Source organism: Arachis duranensis, chromosome 2 (genome assembly GCF_000817695.3).
Source record: "Arachis duranensis cultivar V14167 chromosome 2, aradu.V14167.gnm2.J7QH, whole genome shotgun sequence".
NCBI lineage: Eukaryota > Viridiplantae > Streptophyta > Magnoliopsida > Fabales > Fabaceae > Arachis > Arachis duranensis.
In genome coordinates this window covers 14,194,226-14,200,595 of record NC_029773.3, presented here as the reverse complement: position 1 = coordinate 14,200,595, position 6,370 = coordinate 14,194,226, and positions in this window count along the sequence as shown.

Genomic DNA, 6,370 nt, shown 5'->3' with positions numbered 1-6,370 from the left:
GATAATAATTCTTTGTATCAAGGTCAAGATGAAAGAGAGCTTATTGATATCAACCAACAACAGCTAGATTTGTCAACAACGGATTCTATTATTTGCATCGTTGTTCTTATTTGCATATTTTTGCCATGGCAAAAATATTACTTGCGATGGGCGGGGGTTTTGTGAAATTTCTACAGAGATGGGAAATTGATATTATTCAAGAATATTCATATGTATTTATTTTTTGCATAGGAAGGAATTAAATGGGACTTGTGACGAAAATAAAATAGAAATAAGAGATATTTTTTTAAACACAAGAAAGGAATATACATCTGCTTTATGGATACTTATTGTCAATTTTAGGATACAATATTACTTTTTGAGCATGTTTGATGTGTGTATTCTGAAATGTAACTAATTAATTAATGATACTACATACTACATACATTATTACACGGTGAATGCTATTCTACCATATCTAAAATAACATGTAAGTTATATTTTTTGATGTGTCATATTTTAATTGGGTGTTTATTTTAACCTGAGTTACCTCCTCCACTCTTTCGTTCTCCACTCTTTCGTTGTCGTTGCGCCTCCAAGCATCACCGTCTCATTGGTATTTCGTTTTCTCTTCCCAAATCATTCTTTTAAAAAAGGTACTCAAACTCTCTCGAATTGCGTTTACTCCTCCCCACTCCTTTGTCATCCTCATTACGCCTCCCAAGCATCACGGTTTCGATGGGTATCTTATCTTATCTTCCCAAATCATTCTTCCAGAAAAGGTACTCCAACTCTCTCTAATTGCGTTTACTCTTCCCAATTGTACTCCTTCATCGTCGTCGTTATGCCTCCCAAGCATCACCGTCTCATTGGGTGTCTTGTTTTTTCTGCCCAAATTATTCTTCCAGAGAAAGTATTCTAACTCTCTCTAATTGCGTTTACTCCTTCCCATTCTTTTGTCGTCATCGTTGTGTCTCCTAAATATCACCTTCTTATTGGCCATCACCGTCTTCCAAGATATTATTAACTCTCGTGAGATTAAGGTAACTCAGATTAAAACAAATACCTAATTAAAATATGACATATTAGATTAGAGAGGGTAACTTACATATTACTTTAAAGAGGGTAGGATAGCATTCACCTTATTACATATAATAATTGGTTTCAATTTTCACACTACACTAAATATAAATTATATATATAAAATAAATTAATAGTCAAATTAATTTTTAAAAGATAAGATATTCTTTAAATTTATATTTAAAAAATTTTTTCAATCAAATTGGTCCTTTAAAATTACTAATTAATTATATTTGTCTTTTGATCACTTCACTAATAGTTTTTTTTAAAGAATGATGTAGTAAAATGTTAAATGATAATATATATAATACCTGATATGTCTAATTAGATATTAACTAAATATGTTTTATGAAATTTTATTAATTTAGTCATTTTTTCAATTATAAAAATCTTATTCTTAATATGATCTAGTGACTAAATTGATAGATTTCATAAACATATTTAATCAACATCGAATTGAATATGTTATGTGTCATGTATGCTATTAGTTAATATTTTACCTCATTAATCGTTGACGAAAATTATGAGTAAAATAACTAAAAGACAAATATAATTAATTCGTAATATTTAAAAGATTAATTTAATTAAAATAATTTTTCAAAATAAAATAAATTTAAATAATATCTAATTTTTCAAAAACTAATTTCACTATTTACAGAAATCGCCCGCGACCTATATAATTATGAAAAAAAGAATATATACGTAGGGATAATGACTTGTTAGGGTGGCGTGTTTTTCTGAACGTTTTGATTCACGAATCATTTGACTTTATGAAAATTAAAAGTTAGTTTTTATAATTTACAGTGAAGAAAATATTGCTTAATTTAAATAATTTATTAATTATGTCACTTTAACGAAAAAACTAAACTAATCAGATTTACAAATAGAAATGTTTTGCTTACTGAACCCCCAATCAATCATTTATTCATTCTCTGAAAAATTAAACTACAAATTCGCACTCACACATATACAAGCAAGTAAAGGCAAGAGATTTCTAATGCTAATTTTAAATTTTATTTTATTTTGGATCTTATGAAATAATTTAATTTTAAATTAATTTTTTTCAAAGAAAATATTTCATTAATAAAATGAAATGAAAGGTCACTAGGGACTACACATAGGGGACAATTTTGGAAAAGATCCAACAAAGACTATGGATGTAATTGAATTACATTGATTAAGTAACTTTTCTAATTTATCAGAAGTTTCTTTTTTCTCTCTCTCACAAAGAACACGATGCTCGGTTCATTTTTTTCATCTTCTTCATCTCCTCTGCATAGATCGGTGAGCCGCTTCAACACATATCCAAGATGTCTTCCGCTCTTTATTAAAGACCAATTCATTCCATGCTTTCTAGATCTGTCAGCACAAGTTCGCTGCTAGCTCTATATCACTTGAATAGTTGTGGCTTCTAAGTCTGGTTGCTTGTATGACTCTAACCATCGCTTCCATGGTTCCGTTTATTGTGCAGGAACTTCAAGCTCCGCGAGCCTCCATGCTTCCACTGAGTCCGGACAGTCAAAAATGCAATGACCCACTAATTCTTCTTCCATTTGGTAATGAATACACATCGGGTTAGAAGAAGCGATTCTGGAATGCAGCTTTTGGTTAACTGGTAAGCCTTCATGAGTCATCTTTCAGATAAAATTTTTTACTCTAGGTTGGTTGTTCATCTTCCATATGTTCATCCAAAACTCTTGTTGCTTGCATCGATCAGGAAGACATGCTGCTGGAGGGTGGTAGGAGAGAAATGCTACTTGGTAACCTGACGCTACAGAATATCCACCGTTGTTGGTTCGCATCCAGGTTAGTTTATCGTCTCCTTCACATATAGGAGTATTGATGATTACTTCAGTGATTTTTGGTTGAAAAAAATTTGCTATTTTATCCTAGTCCCAAGTTTTGTTAGGCAAAATTAGTTCTGAGACCCACTGAGGGGTTCGATCAGTATTTTGATTAGAAATAGGCATGATTGCAGTGTAGTCATTGACCCATGAATCTGTATGAATGTTCAGCATATTTTTCCTACTAATTTTTTAAATTAGTCCTTTTTCCAGGACTTTCCTGCCTTCGAAGACACTCCTCCAGCCCCATGATGGGTTATTCCCTGTCTCTGCTCTCAGGAAATTTGTGAACTTGTAGTATTTGCTCCTATAGACTTTATTAAGCAGAGAATTCAACTTAGTAAGTAGCCTACAGCCTTGTTTTGCAAGCATTGCAAGGTTGAAAGCCTTTAGGTATTTGAAATTTAGTCCTTAGTTTCTAGGTCTACATGTAATCTGCCAACTTATCCATTGAATCTTTCTCTCTCTATTTTTTTGTCCCTACCAAAACTATAAGATAGTGCGCTGTAACTCCTCTAATAAAGTATCAGGCAATCGAAAATAACTCAGAGTATAGATGGGAATTGCAGTAGCTACTGCCTTTATCAAAATCTCTCGACCGCTAGGAGAAAGTAGAGCTCGTTTCTATTGTTGGAGTTTCTGGCAGACCTTGTCTTTAGTATAATTGAAAGTAGCTCTCTTGGACCTCTGAATAATTGACGGTAACCCCAAATACTTATTTTGATTTCCAACATGCGGAACCATAAGAAGATTATACAATTGGTCTCGGGTTTGAAGCGATCTATTTTTGCTGAAGAAAATAGATAACTTGTCTAGATCAACCACTTGGCCACCTATACCCTCGTAGGTCTGTAAGATACTTAGTAAGCCTCGGAAGTCTCTTTCTGTAGCTTTGCTAAATAAAATTGAATCATCTGCAAAAGATAGATGGGTAATTCTGGGGCATCTGTGATTCAGTCTCAAACCAGAAAGATCCTGTCTCTGTTTTCCTCTGTGGAGCAGATGGGAAAGACCCTCTGCACAAAATAGAAATAGATAGGGAGAAAGAGGGTCGCCTTGACGCAACCCTCTACATGGTTTAAAATAACCATGTGGTTGACCATCCACATTAACAAAGTAAGATACCGTCGTCACACATTCCTTCATCCAGTCCAGCCATTTATTGCAAAAATCCAATTTTTTCATCATAGCCCAAACAAAAGACCATTCAACTCTATCATAAGCCTTACTCATATAAAGCTTTAGAGCTAAGTCACAGTCACCATATCTCTTATTTTTTCAGGAAATGCATAAACTCGTGAGCAATAAGAACATTATCACTAATCAGCCTCCCTTTAACAAAGGCACTTTGATTGTCACTAATCACTCTATTCATGACTGTTTGCATTTGGTGTACTAAAATCTTAGAGATAATTTTGTAAAACACACTACTAAGACTTATAGGCCGAATATGCTTCATAGAGCTCACATTATCAGCTTTGGGAATAAGGCAGATATGAGTGTGATTAAAAGCTTTTAAAAATTTACCTCCAAAAAAAAAAAAACTTCGGACCACTCTGATCACATCATCCTTAATTGTCCCCCAAAAGTATTGAAAGAATTTAGTTGTAAATCCGTCATCCCCAGGAGCTGAAAAGATATTGATAGAAAAAACTGCTGACTTGATTTTCGCATCCGAAACTGGCCGAATCAACCTTTTGTTTGTGGCTGCATCAATTTTTAGAGGCACATGTTGAATCTCCTCCTCCGGATCAGCCGGGTTGTTAGAGGTAAAAAGATTCACAAAGTAATCCTCTGCGATTTGAGCAATTCCATCCGGGTCTGTTGCTAAATTTCTTTCTTCATTATCCATAACACACACCTTATTCCTCTTTGATCTTGAATTGAATTTAGAGTGGAAGAATTTAGTATTTTTATCTCCCTAATTCAGTCATTGAACCCTGAATTTTTCTCTCCAATACCTTTTCTCATCCTCCACAGCTTCTTCAAGTTCTGCTTTCAATATTCGAATCTCTGTGGGATTAACATGGCTTCCTTTTTCGTATTCAGAAACCAACCGTTCCTTAATATATGAAATTCAGACTTGGGAGTTAGTGGGGGAGTTCCTTTGCCAGTCCACCAGCCGATACCTACAGTTTTTTAGCTTTCCAGCCAACTTAAACATTGGAGATCCAGAGATTTCTATTTTCCGTGCTTCCTTGATTAAAGTCACCACCTCCTCCTTTTCACACCATCTTTCTTGGAAGCAGAATCTTCTTTTAAATATCCTTTGTTATCGATCGTCACATAACAAAATAGATTTGTGGTTTGACCCAATGCAATCTAAATGCGTCACGAATGCATTCGGCCAAGCCACTCTCCACTCATTAGTGACTAGCACCCTATCCAGTCTCTCCTGTATCAGGTTACCTCAAAATTGATGGTTGCTCCAAGTGAATTTTTCTCCTTCGAAGCCCATATCCACCAACTCACCCTCATTGATAAAGTCATTAAATTCTTGAATTGAGGATATTATTTCGACCACCTTCCTTTTCATGATGGAATCTGATTGCATTAAAGTCCCCTATCACAATCATCTTTTCGTCCCCAATCTGAACTCTTTGCAGTATTCTTTCGAATTGTTCTCTTCTTCTTGTTTCTTCTGTGGCTAAATAAACTCCAATTGCCTCCCATTATTGATTAGATTCCACATGGTGATACTTGAAGTGAATAAAGAAACTTTCTTGCTCAATAACTTGCAAATTAATGCCTTCCTTCCATGCGACTGCCATGCCTCCTGCCTGACCCATCGGATCCACCGTGAAACAATTTGTAAAACATGCCCTCTTAACAACCCTCTCTACTGTCAAAGCATTGTTTTTAGTTTCACATAGAAACAATGCTTCGGGAGAATGAGATATTGTGATCCCTTGGATGTTGTGAACTTTCAGGGGATTTTCCAAACCCGATAGTTCCACATCAGCATCTTCATCCCTCTTTGGGTGCCATATGTTGGGTGGCACCTTCTCCCATGCTTGCTGATGTATCCACTACTTGACAGTGTCTCTTCCTATTCGTCATGTCTTGCAACCCCATATTGCTCCTCTTGGATCCTAAGACCGATTTGAGGGTTGATTTTTTTCGGGCTAACTTTTTTAACTTCAGCTTGCTGCCTCCATTACCCTCCTCACTTCGACTTGTTGCTTTGAAGGTGAATAAACTGTTAGAATTTCCAGCTTCTATAAAATTTTCCTCCCTTCCCTTGTTCTGTTTTCTTCTTTCCAGCCTTGGGTCACTCTCTCCCACTTCCTCTTGTTCTCCTCCCCCTTCTAGGATTTGGTTTTGTGGTTTGAAACGTACCTCAACTCCACTATTTTGTGAATTGCCTTCTTGAACTAATAAGCTAGCAAATACACGTATTAGATTTACTGGTTTAGGCTTTCTTGACGTTTGTCTCCTCTCCTCCTCCTTTTTAGGTTTGTTGGGAT